General features: G+C 42.8%; 1 long non-coding RNA gene across 1 annotated transcript; it reads left to right on the top strand.

Annotated features, from left to right (window-relative positions):
• The first annotated feature begins 573 nt into the window (after window positions 1-573).
• On the top strand, window positions 574-14146 carry LOC137412164 (uncharacterized). The gene is made up of 3 exons (XR_010981442.2): window positions 574-811; window positions 1204-1320; window positions 14048-14146. It is a non-coding gene; the product is annotated as an uncharacterized LOC137412164 (long non-coding RNA).
• Window positions 14147-14614: the final 468 nt, after the last annotated feature.

The following is a 14614-nucleotide window of genomic DNA, read 5'->3' as shown; positions in this document are numbered from 1 at the left end:
TAATTAATTTCTCAATCAATTGGCTAATAACATAGTTAACCACCAAAGCTTCATCACTGGTTCATAGTCATGTCCAAATATCAGCTTCCTTGCTCAAAAGGTGCCCATAAGATATTGTCCAAATGAGAAAGAAAATAAATAAGTACTTCATAAATCGATAATAATTAAGTAATTAATCAATTAATTTATTAATAAAAAATATTTTAAAACCACCTTTTTGCCAAAGCACATGCTCACTATTGTGGCCAAATTTCAGCTTCCTAGCTCAAAGGATGGCTGAGATAAGCAAACAAGAAAGAAAAGAAACAAACGGAGTGAAAACTGAGTACATTACTCCCTTTCGGCGTGCGTCATCGCCGGCCCCCTTCGGTGCCCGGCAATGACGTCCTGCAGCAACTGGAGATGGAGTAGGAAAGGAGCGGTGTACAATTAGCAAGAAAATATCTCCTTACTAATTGTATACACAGTACTTGCATGAATAAAACAATTATAACATTGGTGTTGCTTGGACTATTGTGAGTATCTAATTCCGAGATATTTTTGAATGCTCCATGTATTCCATGGAGTGAGCAAGGTACTATTGATATACTCCTCAACCGAGACGCATGTTTTCGTCATTGCCAGAATAATAATGCAAAGTTAATGTTTCCTTGTGGTAAATTTGGCCGTTGATTTAATGTTCTTTTGGAAAATGTTTCATCCGGAATTCATTTTAATTCATTTTTTTGCTTGTATGTTTTCTACTTTAGTCGCTCCGAGCTGTAATTGTAAATGTGGCAGATGGAGTACTGTGAGGGCTGCGCACCAGCAGGTGTGTGCAAATGAAACATTCACACAACGGAGTTTGAACGTGCAATGAACAAAACAAAGATGCTAATTTGATGACACATAAAATGTCCGGATGCAATCGTCACAAACGTTCCATATAATCAAGAATCCGTTAAAATACAGATTGTTTGCTTTCCGGTGTGTGCATCAAATATGTTAAAAACAAATATTGAGCTGGTATGGAATAAATGTAATGGATTTTAACTTCATAAAATCATTGCAACTTAGCGAATTACTTTTCGGGGTGCATATATTTTCAGAAAGGATGCTTGTGAATACCTGATGAGTGTGTCTCGTATACAAATTAAACGATTCAATCCTTAAGCTGTGTTCATTGATGTGCTCATGCATCTTACCATTGCATTTTGTCTGCAGAATGGATGCCTGAAGTCAGGTCCTCTGTACATTTAGCATGCCATTACCAAAGCACCCGTGCTCTCCCTCTTGAATTGTGGATTCTGTTGTGCTGAACCAATTGCAACATTCCATTTGGTAAGTTTATTTCTGCCTCTCAGGCAAGGCGTTACGTCTGATGGATTCCATGAAGCCCTCATGGTGAAGCAACTAGTTTGCTTTATCTATCTTCTATCTACAGACTTGGCATTTAATATGGAATATATATTTTTTCTTGACTTGGGTTTACTTTCTTAACTCAGTATATCAATCTGGTGAGTTTTTTTTACACTTTGGTGATTTATTTGTTAAAAGAACCATGTCATTGATTGTCTGTCGCAGCAAGAAGTCAACAACAGGATTATATCACAGGTGGCGTGGCAAAATGTACAGACAGGTGCATTTGATGATTGGCTTCACAGTCGGGTATACAAGGGTTGTTGCATTCTGTATTAGTGGAAAACAACTGCTGCACGTCTCCAAAAGTTATTGCCGCTTCCTCTGGAGATGGTCCGTCAACTCGACAATGCTGTTTGTCATGGAGTGGTGGCTTTACGAAATTACGGCATGAAACAGCATGCTATTGCTCAGCAGTATGGCATCACTCAAGGTCAGGTGTCAAAGATCCTGAAACGCAATGCTCAGAGGGGTGTCCCTACTCCAATACCGAGGCCAGGACGTCCCCGCAGAACCACAAGGAGGGATGATCGCCAGCTGCACTGGTTAGTCCGCAATGGCCGTACCAAGTCAGCTAATCGGCTTAGGGCTGAGTGGCAGCAACTGACAAATGTGCCTGTATCCAGAAGGCTAGTCAACCAACGACTGGTTCAAGCAGGCTATCGTGCCAGGCGTCCCCTGAGAAAGCCACGACTGACCAGACAACACTGCCAGCGCCAATTGCAGTGGGCCAGGGAGCACCGTCAATGGCAGCCAGGACACTGGAATCACGTGATCTTCAGTGACGAGTCTAGATTTCTGGTCTATCGTCAAGATGGCCGCGTCCGAGTGCACAGACAAGTTCATGAAGCCTCCAACAAAGATTGTATAGCGCCAAGAGTCCAAGCTGGAGGTGGTGGGGTGACCGTTTGGGCTTCTTTTCATGCAGGGGGCAAAACTGACCTGGTTGTTCTGAATGGAAACCTGAACCAGTTCAAGTACAGGGCCATTCTGGAAGAAACATTGCTTCCATTTGCTCGTGCAGCCTTTCGAGGAAACATTGTCTTCCAAGATGACAATGCACGGCCTCATCGTGCTCGCATGATCCAACACTTTCTTGCTGACCGTGGTGTAGAGCATATGGAGTGGCCTGCCATGTCCCCGGATATGAATCCGATAGAGAACTTGTGGGCAGAATTAACGCGTCAAATCGACCACTTGGACCAGCAGCCGACCTCTGTGCGTGAATTGCAGCAGGCTATTGTCACTGCATGGCAAGCGATTCCTGTCCAAACCTTGGCAAATCTCGTGAACAGCATGCCTCAACGTGTACGTGCTCTCCTGAATGCTCGTGGGGGTTGCACGAAGTACTGAACTGTAATTTTACTGTCCGTAATCCCAGTCGTAATTTAACTTTTGTTTTGTGCAAAATAAAGAGATACTTCTGGAAAACGTACAGAAGTTTAACACTGTACTGTCCATGAATTGAGTTCGATATCAGTTTACATCACTTTCAAGGATCAATTTATTTGTTTCGAAATGTCAAATGTGGTTTTTGTTTCTTTTAAAGGTCACATTATCAAAATCTAGAATAATTTCAACATAATTCCAATGAGCTTTTGGTTGTAAGACATCTTGAAAAGTAAGTTCACCCCCACAAAAAAAATATTCCATATTAAATGCCAAGTCTGTATATATATGAAAGAAAGTTTTTGTTTGTTTGTTTGTTTGTTTGTTTGTCTGCACGCGCTAATCTCCTGAACGGTGAAAGATAGGCGGAAACCTCTAAAACAAAAAATGTCGGGACGGGCCCCGGGAAGGTTATAGGCTAGGTGACGAGGCCGGTCGAGGCCCACCGCAGCCGGGCTGGGCCCATTTCGCAATTAAAAGCTGAGCTGAATTATAGTAGTCAATCTTCTACGGCAGCGGTTAAAGCTGAATTATAGTAGAAAATTCATTCAACAAGAACCCGGGCAACGCCGGGTGCATTCGGCTATTTACTCATCTATTTATTAGTTGCAAAATCAAAGATTTTTCAAGTATATTGGTTGGTCTTGTGCGTTATTACTTGGCAATAAAATAATTTTTTTTTTGCAAGTACGTATGTTGAACACTCCGGTTTGTGTGTTTGTTTGTTTGTGTGTGTGTGTGTGTGTGTGTGTGTGTGTGTGTGTGTGTGTGTGTGTGTGTGTGTGTGTGTGTGTGTGTGTGTGTGCGTTTGTTTGTCCACTCACTTATATTTGCCTACAGGTCACAATTTTAAACCGATCTTCACGAAACTACACCAAATGGTAGAGTTCGTGGTCCGACAAAATGCTGTATATATTTTGAGGTCAAAAGGTCAAAAGGTCAACCACTTTTTTCAAATTTATAAAATCCTCAATTTACATCCGATTGACTTGAAATTTCAATAGGATTTTCATATCAGCTACCTGAATTCAACCACCAACTATTCTTGAGATCAACATAGGTCATAAGGTCAACATAGGCCAAAGGTCAACCACTTTTTTTGAATTTCTGAAATCCTCAAATTTCATCCGATTGACTTGAAATTTTAATGGGATTTGCATATTGGCAAACTGAATTCAACCACCAACTTTTTTGAGATCAGCATAGGCCAAAAGGTCAACATAGGCCAAAGGTCACCCACTTTTTTAGAATAACTAAAATCCTCAATTTTCATCAGATTGATTTGAAATCTGAATAGGATTTGCATATCAGCTTACTGAAACCATACACAAACTATTTTTTATGTCAACATAGGCCAAAAAGTCAAAAGTCAACTTAAACTTTGAAGATGATCTGCATATCAGGCCACTGAATTCAAGCACAAATTATTTTTGAGGTCAAAAGGATGCTCTACTGAGTGCCATTCTACTTTGTTCTGATTTCCCAAGTGTCGCTCTATGAATGTTTTTTCATTCTGTCTGTCTGTCTGTTTGTTTGTCTGAATTTCAGTCACCTACAGGTCACAATTTTCAAGCGATCTTCACGAAACTTCACCAAGTTGTAGAGGTCGTCAAAATTGAGATGCCTATTGATTTTGAAGTCAAAGGTCAAAGGTCACCTGGAGGTCACATTTCTAAAATCGCCATTTTAAATTCGATTGAATTGAAAATTGAACAACATTTCCACATTGAGTCACTAAATTGGGAAACCGACTATTTTTGAGGTCAAAAGTTCAAAGGTCAATTCAAGGTCAAATTTCCAAAATCATCAATTTTCATCTGAAAAACCGTCAATTTTCATCCGATTGACTTGAAAATAGAACAGCATTTGCATAGTGCCTGACTGAATTGGTAAACCAACTAATTTTGGGATCAAACGGTCAAAGGTCAACTCAAGGTCAAACTTCCAAAATCATCAATTTCATCTGAAAAACCGTCAGTTTTCATCCGATTGACTTGAAAATGTAATAGCATTTGCATACTGCTTCACTGAATTGGGAAATGAACTCATTTTGAGGTCAAAAGGTCAACCCGAGGTCAAACTTCTAAAATCATCAATTTTCTTCTGAACAATCGTCACTTTACATCCCTTTAATCTGAGCTTTGATCAAGATCGTCAATTTTAATCTTGATTATATGGATAATTTGATGGATCAATGGCAACCTTTTTTGGGGGGGGGGGGGGGGGGGATGGGTGGATTTTGCAAGTATCGTGCTCTGCATGACGTGTTCTTGTTTATTTATTTTCTATACAAGATTGGGCCTTTTGGGGAGTGTGTTAACAGAGGGTATATAAAGGCAAATAAATGACAGTGGATCATACTTGGGCATAATAGGTAAGGGATTGAACAAATATGAAAAGAGGAGAGAGAGGGCCAAGATGAAAGGGAACACAGTAACCTGAAAGTGAGAGGGTTGGGTTCAGTGTCGGGTAAATGAGAGTAATAAAGATTGTGGGTAAGGATGGGGGATGATATCGGATGGTGGTAGACCATCTGTTTCAAGCCCTGGAGGGAAGAGTGGGATGGAACAGCTTCAGGAATGCGGTTTCCATCACAAACAGGAGAAATATAGGAACAAAAGATTTGAGATGTCATGCTGTCAGCCTGGACTTAGATTTAACAAGGAGGGGGTTGCTGAAAGAATGTATGCATCCTGTAGTTACTGAGCAGGGTCTGAGGGCTGAGAGAGCAGAGCGAGCTACGCAATACGAGAGGTGGTAAAAAAAACCCAGAAAGGCCACTCACCTGTTTGCAACACGAGAGTAACAAGTCTTGTGCTTCCACCTAATCAAGGGTGATGCCAATCATTTTGAAAGCATTAGATGCCATAGTATCCAGCAGAGACCGATATGACGCTGGGGTGCCAGTCAAGTCTAGTTTATGAACCCAAGTCACAGAAAATAAGTTAAAACTGGAGAGGTAAGAGATAGGGCCTGATGGCAACTTTACAAATGCATGAAAAACCAACAACAACAACAATAACAGTATGCAGTGAATAATAACAAAAATACAGTAGTATCCCAAAAGAATATACAGTAGACAGTGACATCATAAAGAACAAGGTGCATTTAAAAAGGATCCAATTTAGTAAAGTGAGGACTACAAGTTGAAATACTATCCAGGTCTCAAAGGATTGGAAGATAAGCACAAAGTGACGTAACGTGACAGTAACTATAAGGGTTTCTTTAAAAATTTTATTGCAGTCAAGTGTAGTCAGTTAATGTTGACAGCAAAAACCAGGAAGGAAAAATTAATAGACCATAGAAAAAAGAGACATCCTTTTAAAAACGAAGTATTAAACATAATTTGATTAAACTGCGGAATTTCGGCACGAGTCTGACAGGTTAATGTTCGGTGAGTAGAGGAGAATATGGTATAAGTATTGGGGGAATTTTGTAAAAACTGCCAAATGTGGCAGGCGCATCTTATATACAAGAACCAGAACGGCACTCGGTAGAGCGCACACCTCTGCCAAGTGAGCATTTTACGTTTTGTATCCCACTGATGGGCCAGATGTGGATCTGGTTCTTAACCAAAATCGAATCGGCTTGTTCTTGTCACCTACCCAACTTATCCAACAAGTTTCGGCCGAATCCACCCATAACTTTTTGAAATATCGTGCTATATACCAAAACCAAAAAAAACCAAAACACAGAGTGAAACCAAGAGTACAACACAATTAACCTTTTTGGCCCTGGGCAGATGAAACTATTTAAATTGATGCATTAAATTAAACTTTTCCCATCACTGGGGATGGGTACTTTGGCTTGTATCTGAACAGTCCCGAGCAGGACAGACGCTCATCTCCCGACGGAGGATGCTCATTGTCAGGGTGGTTGAGGTAGATTGATAAAGCTGATTTTTAGTTTAATTTGATGGAAAATTATTATCACTAACAGAATACCCACTCTGTGGGCGATGTTTTTCCAAGCACGCAAGATCTTCTTCTGACACATCCCTTTATTTGGTCGTTGTATAGGCAACATTCCACTGCCTCAATTGCTCCCAAAAATATAACTAACCTATGTGCATATATAATACATCATGGTTATATAGCTCAGATAATTCCAACTGCACTCGCACATAGGCTGACAACAAGGGCTTAAAGCTTAAGGCCTGAAGCCTGATTGACTAGTAGTGGGGCGGCTTAGCCCAAATATTCAAAAGAATTGTGCATTTTGTGATACAAGCACCAAATTTGGCACACTAGTAGACTATCATATTATGAAAAGATCTGGATATTGGGCCATCTCAGATTCAGAGATTTGATTTTTGCAAGATTTGCAGATTTTGCAAGCTGAGATTGCAACGCCAGGGACGGCCGACTCCTTCCTACGAGCTGCCCACGTCACCCGCACAAGAAGAGCTCATCAAATCACTGCAGCGGCACTGCACATCCTGCAACACCGTGCGTATGAACGCCACTGTATGACATATGCTGATGATGCAGAAGACCTGCCTGAGTTCGAAGACTGGTGTCACCAGAGAGGAGAAGACATTCCCAACTTTCAGTACTGGGCAACTGTGCTGGAACTAGAGATGTTGGTACTGGTCTACGTGCGTTCTCTGCGGCAGGCTTCATTCACGACGTACCTTGATGCCCTGACGGAACTGGTCCCATGGTTCCATGCCTTAGACCACACACACTATGCCAGGTGAGTCCCTGTTCACCTGAGGGACACGGTTGCACTCCCAATGAAGCACCCAGATGTAGCCAGAGAATTCAGGGCTGGCAACTTCACTGTACAGAAGACGAAGAAGGTGTTCTCTTCGATCCCAATCGAATCGAAATCTTGCAAAAATCAAATCTCTGAATCTGAGATGGCCCAATATCCAGATCTTTTCATAATATGATAGTCTACTAGTGTACCAAATTTGGTGCTTGTATCACAAAATGCACAACAGGTTTGCTATGCTGCTACACTATAGACAGATTTATGAAAAAAGGCCATGTATAAGCTTCTAGGTACATTTTTGGGTAAAAGTTGGGAACCTCACTTTTTGACATACTTAGGGTATGCTGAATTCGATTAACCCGGTTCCCAAGCCGAATATTGAGGTTTTGACCTTCTAATTAACATAAACAAAATGGCCGCCAAATTGCCATTTTTGGACACATTCTTGGGACAAGCATTTATATATCATGTATATACATGCAGCTCTTTCACTTTAGCTTTACAACTTTTACCCCCAAAATGCACCTAGAAGCTTATACATGGCCTTTTTTCATAAATCAGTCTAAATTGGACACGATAAAATGGGAATTGGTTTTAATAAGACAATGTTTCATACAACCATTTATTCTAAAATTAAGTATACATGGCCATGAAGCACAAACATTCAGGAATGTCACACATGTTGTTTTGCCAAACTACATCAAATTCATACACGGGGTCTGATCATCACTCTGTTGCTGGCAGGCACACATTGATGTGCACCTCAACTCTGAATAGCGACATTTGCAGCATCGAGTCTTGCATTGCTTCTGGCATGCACAACAAATCATCTCGAGGCAACTTTCTGGGATTGGACTCAGTGACATCAGAATAGGCTCTAGTCCTGAATCACCACGTTTCCATCCCATTTCCACAGGTGTGGGAAGGTCAGGTATGGCACAATGAGCATTTCTCCATATCATGGCTTGATAGTGTACTCGCATCAAATGGAAATGAAGAGCATCACTTGTCGGTGACATTGCTTCTGGTTTACCAGTCTTGGAGAACAACATATGTCGTGCTGAATCAACAGAGGTTGTTCTGTACACATTATATATTCTGCAGACGAACGCTTCTGCAGATTTGATTGTCTCCTCTGTGAGTTCACCAATGCCCAAGTTCTTCAGCAGTTTATGATGCTCTTTGAAGACTTTCCGTGATGTTCGTTTGGTGTGATTTGCAAAATAGGAGGTGGTGTCACACCCAGTTAATGCGTGAAATGGTAGCAGTGCTGTGGACAAACTTCTCGGTAGATTGATTAGATTAGATTACCACAAGAGCTGCATGTATATACATGATATATAAATGCTTGTCCCAAGAATGTGTCCAAAAATGGCAATTTGGCTGGCATTTTGTTTATGCTAATTAGAAGGTCAAAAACTCAAAATTCGGCATACCCTAATTATGTTAAAAAGTGAGGTTCCCAGCTTTTACCCAAAAATGCACCTAACATTCACATTTCTCAGAAAACCATCTAGTCTATGAGGCCTATACTACAGCACTGTCACCTTTGGAATGCCCACGATGCCTATCGGCTCCATCCTTTCTATATTTAATTATCCTCTTAACAGTTATTTATAGGGAGGGCATGGCGATTGCAAATATGACACTTCTGAAGATGTCTGAGGCTTATCAAACTGGCGGATGTATGATTTTCTTTCATCATTAAGTGATAACTTTGCCACCTAATGCAAACCCCTACTACGACTGTCCTCCATCGGGAAACGAGCGTCTGTTCCACTTGGGACTATTTATTTGTCCCACTTGGCACCCAATTGGGCTGTGAATAGCTAGTGAATAGCTAGAATGTCATTGGGAGAAAGAGATTTCTAACCTACACTCCACCCCAAAACACCTACACTCCACCCCAAAATTACTACCTCTATTTGACTTCCAATTATTTGTGATAAATTTGTTTGTGATCATCGAAGCCATGACAAAGATCTCCCATCCTTCATATCCTCCAACTTTCCCTCCCCAAATCACCACCCCTCCATCCTATGACATTCCATATGGGGCCCCCGTTATATCTGCCAAGTTTGATGGCCCTACAATATTCCGTTCTCAATAGATACAAGATATAAGGGAACGAACAGAAGGATAAACAGAACTAGAGCAATGCGACTGTGTCACCAATATGCCTCCACGTAGTCCCTGCGCATGACAATGGGTAGATGCCCTCGTTCATTGTTCTAAAAATAAATAAGTTTGATTTAAATCCTTTCAGCTGTTTTCAAGTATCACATTTTTACCAGCCATGACAGGTTTCACATTGATTGTTGAAGCTGTTTCGGAGAAGGGATTTTATTTAAATATCGGCTTTCAAGCTAATATGGCTGCCAAACCACATGACATGACATGATAAATGTACACACTGCATATTTTTGGGTAGGGGATCACGTTTGTGAAGTTTAGTGTTGATCAGGTAAGGTTTGTTTTTCTATCCAATATGGCTGCTAAATCACGTGACCTACGATATCATCATTTTCAAACAACATGCAACAGTGGTTCGATGACATTAAATTTTTTTGGCATTGATAGGGTAAGCGGTTTCAGAGATATAATTATTTCATATTTCCTTCAATCCAATATGGCTGCCACAGCATGTGACCAATGACGTTTCGTGTTCAATTTTTTATTGCCATGCCTAGTCAGTGACACACGATAAGGTTTCGAGTCGATCAATTTGGTGGTTTGGGAGAACATGTTTATCTAAGGTTTTAGGTTAAATCCAATATGGCTGCGAAACAATGTGACCTATGATGTCAAAAATTTAATATTTCAATACAAATTTGGTCATAGGATAAAGTTTTATGCAATTAAGATGCATGCAATTTTAGATTTTTAGGTTAAGACATTCAATGAAAACATTTATGGCTGGTATACCACTTCACCAATGATATCATCATTATCATGGTTTTGTTCCCCATTGGGAGTACTTGACAATGTGGCAAGTTTAAAATTTTTCCATTCAGCGATTTCCGAGAAATATTTTTTATTATTATTTGTGTTTAATCCAAGGTGTCTGCCATACCACGTGACCTATAACATCACCAATATCATAAAAACATTCTGCATGGGTGTCGCTCCTACCCTGAAGGTTTCGTCTCAATCAGACATGTGGTTGCTGAGAGAAACGAGGTTTAACCCGTACGGTTGGACGTACGAACGGACGGACAACCTGAAAACATAATGCCTCTGGCAACCTTCGGGGGCGGAGGCATAAAAATGGAGTGTGACAATAAGGGATGCTTTGTGTTCGTGTTCAGCTTTGCATGATGCAAGAGCAGTTAGGAAATGCACCGCACGTAGAGCAATTACCAAACTCCATTACTTCCTATCAAGTTCAGAAACCAGAGGCAACAATTAAGATGCATAAGGTGGATTAGTATTGTTGTGGATATGAGAATTGTGTTTTTTTTTATTGTTGTGTAAATTGTTGTAAAAATATCGCCCTCCTTCCTCCAGTTGTGTATAAAGGTCAAAGTGCGTCCCGTAATTAGGTCATAAACAATCACGTTAGCCAATCTTAGATTTCCTCGTTGTTGGTAGTTTATTTCCTTATTCTATGTAGGTTAAGGCTCTGTTCCCACTAGTTGATACTCTATTGCACCGAATTCAAATAGATAGATCCCCTTTCATTTTCATTTATTAAAGCCTCAATTGCCAACTGCATTCGCCGCAGCTATTGGGCGGTTTTCACCGCGACTCCATTAGCCACGAGGTAGGCTTGGAGAAGAAGGGGGAGGAGCCGCCGAATCCAGGGCGTTGGCCGCCCCATGTCATCAAGGGCGGAGCCAGAGAGCCCGTGCCGACCAATCAGTGCCGAGGCGAGCTCACCGATGGGCGTGTTCTAGAGGCCGGCGGCTTGATCGCCCGCGGGCGTTATAAGCAGTGCGCGCGGAAGCCTTTGACAGAAGCACGCGCGGAAGCCTTGACACAAGTGCCAAGAGAGAGTTGCGAGAAGTGCAAAGAAAGAGTTGCACCAAGGATCGCTGAAAGGAGAGTCAGAGATACGGCAGAAGAACAAGTGCGAAGTGCGAAGTGCCAAGAAAGAGTTTGGCTCCACCAGTAGTTTGGCTCCACCAGCAGTTTGGCTCGACCAGCAGTTTGGCTCCACCAGCAGCTTTGACTCCGCCAGGGTGCACGTATCGCGGCAGCCCGCACGACCGCAGCTAGGGCGTTGACGGCGGCTGCTGGACGTGCCGATCGAGGAAGGGCGGCGGCTGCTGACTCCCGGGCCGACCGTGCTCCGGTTCGAGCGGAGCGTTCCTCTCCTTCCAGTCCTTTCATTCCTGCCTGCAATTTCCCCATTCGTGTGAGTCCATCTTTTGTTTGTCTTGTCCTGGGGTATTAATTAAGACTGTAGGTAAGCTAGCATTGCACTGTGTCTCCTTGATTCCTTCTGTCATTATTTTAATATCTTTCCTTCTTCCTTGGTTTCTTTTGGTTGTAAATAGCAAATAAATTATATTCGTATTTCCTACTTCTGTCTTCCTCTTCTTCACATCCGTGTCGCCTTTGTCTTTTCCCCATTGAATATCTGTGGCACGATTTGGCCCACGTTTAAGGAATCGGGTCTTAGTCATTGTTAATAGTTTGGGCCGCGGCAGCCATCCGCTCGGCAAATCAACACCTTATCCGCGGGTCCGCAACAGTATTGTTATGGAGTGTCATTATCATTGCATTTATCAATTCATTGAGTTTGAAAATCTGGTTTCAACTAAACTTCAACTTTACAATAACTGATGCATTATAGTCCATTATGCACATGTTTATCTTGATAAATGCAGTGGATGAATGTATATGGTCCCTAAATCTCAAGGATAATCAACATCCAAGCTCTACCTGTAAAGCATCACATTTTGTGAGCATATACCATGCACAGGTGCAGTGCACTCTGGACTATTCTTTGTCAATGAAAGATAATGAAAATGTGATCAATGAACCACAAACCTTCTTCCCTCTTCCAGCTTAAAAATCCCAAGCAGCTGCTCATTTGAGTCAACTGTGTTTCTATGTGCAATTGTTGCCAAGAGGCAAGAATCCAAGAACCAAGAACCAAGAACAAAGAAGAACCAAGAGGCAAGAGGCAAGCACCAAGAGGCAAGAGCCAAGAGGCAAGAACCAAGAGGCAAGAGGCAAGAGGGAAGAGGCAAGAACCAAGAGGCAAGAACCAAGAGGCAAGAGGCAAGAACCAAGATGCAAGAACGAAGAGGCAAGAGGCAAGAGGCAAGAGGCAAGAACCAAGAGGCAAGAGGCAAGAGGCAAGAACCAAGAGGCAAGAACCAAGATGCAAGAACGAAGAGGCAAGACGCAAGAACCAAGAGGCAAGAACCAAGAGGCAAGAACCAAGAGGCAAGAGGCAAGAGGCAAGAGGCAAGAATCAAGCGGCAAGAGGCAAGAGGCAAGAGGCAAGAGGCAAGAGGCAAGAGGAAAGAACCAAGAGGCAAGAGGCAAGAGGCAAGAGGCAAGAACCAAGAGGCCAGAGGCAAGAGGCAAGAGGCCAGAGGCAAGAAGAGGCAATATTTTAGAGCCAATTATTTATGGATGAGCTTGAGCATGCGCCAGTCGAGCCTCCAACAATCAGTGCGGTCCTGTTCCCATAGTACAAGTTTCCAGCCAACATTGAGAGAATAAAAAGCGGTGGGATGTAGAGGGAGCGAAGTAGTGTCCGAGGAGCTGAAGGGTCTTGGAAGGGTGTGTGTTCCCCTTCCACAGTAGGGAAATTGTAATTGGTTCATGAGTTATCAAACAGAGTGACCACTATATTCGTCATGGGTGTGTGTCTGTCTGTCTGTCTGCAGCATAACTACCCGATGATAATCATTCGATCTTGATGAAACTTGGGTGGGAGGTTGATATCATGATCTAGTTGTGTCCTGCCGAGAGTGGGCGTATTGCGCCCATTGTGGGCGGAGTCACACCCAAAAAGACGTCTTTTTAGGGGGTAATCGGTTTCAAGCTCCATCTTCTCCGAGGGGTTTGGTGGAATATGACAGGGGTTTCGGTATTTGGTTAGGCCAATGTCATGTGTCTTGCCCCACGGAGCTCGATTTTTCATTTTCGCCCCAAGTTCAAGGTCACAAGGTCAAGAAATTTAGAAAAGTCGATTTTTGATGGTTTTATTACATTGTTCGCTTCCTGATAGAGTGAAATGTCGCACATGATCTTATATTATCACATACATCATGAAATACAAGTTTTCCAACAAATTTCAGAATCTTCGACCTTTGAAGGTCACAAAGGTCAAATTTTCAAAGTTGTCGGAATCGAACCGAATTTTCGGTATTATGTAGCTAATTAACCTCATAACTGATTATACATCTCATTTTCGAAATCGAACCGAAGAATACCGCTCGCTCGTGAAACATCGTCCTCTCCTGACTTGTTTTAACTTCAAATTTGTACAGTCTAAGACGCTCTTTTATGCAAAAGTAAAGCAGAATGATCATGTTTTCCTGATTAAAATACGTTTTTTGTGTTTATGCCTCCGTCCCCACAGGTGGCCGTTGTTACGGGCAGGGACTATGCGGGGACATATCGGCGACGCAACCACATTGCTCTAGTTTTAATATGTAACTCATGAACTTGTAGCGGTTACCGCTGGATGCACACAATCGCCTTGCACCGGCCAGAACACGGCCAGACGCGCCTCTCCCGGGCATGCCCGGACTCACTGTTCCCGGGCACGCCCGAACCTCCCGGGCACGCCCGGTCTCGTCTTTCCCGGGCATGCCCGCTCTCGCCTTTCCAGGGCTCGCCCAGAGCGTCCGGGCATGCCCGCTATCGCCTTTTCAGGGCTCGCCCAGAGCGTCCGGGCATGCCCGCTATCGCCTTTCCAGGGTTCGCCCAGAGCATCCGGGCATGCCCGCTATCGCCTTTCCAGGGCTCGCCCAGAGCGCCCGGGCACGCCCAGCCTCGACTTGCCAGGCCGCAGCCAAACATGCCCGGGCAGGTCCAGACTCGCCTTTCCAAGGCTCGCCCTTGACACCCGGGCATGCCCGGTATAGCTTTTGCTGGGCAAACTTCCCGACATAAATGTGTATATATATTGCTGCCCGATAAACGG

The sequence above is a fragment of the Myxine glutinosa genome, chromosome 4 (assembly GCF_964187855.1).
Source record: "Myxine glutinosa chromosome 4, kmMyxGlut1.1, whole genome shotgun sequence".
NCBI lineage: Eukaryota > Metazoa > Chordata > Myxini > Myxiniformes > Myxinidae > Myxine > Myxine glutinosa.
Note: the sequence above shows the minus strand (reverse complement) of the source record. Positions and strands in the feature narration are given on the sequence as shown.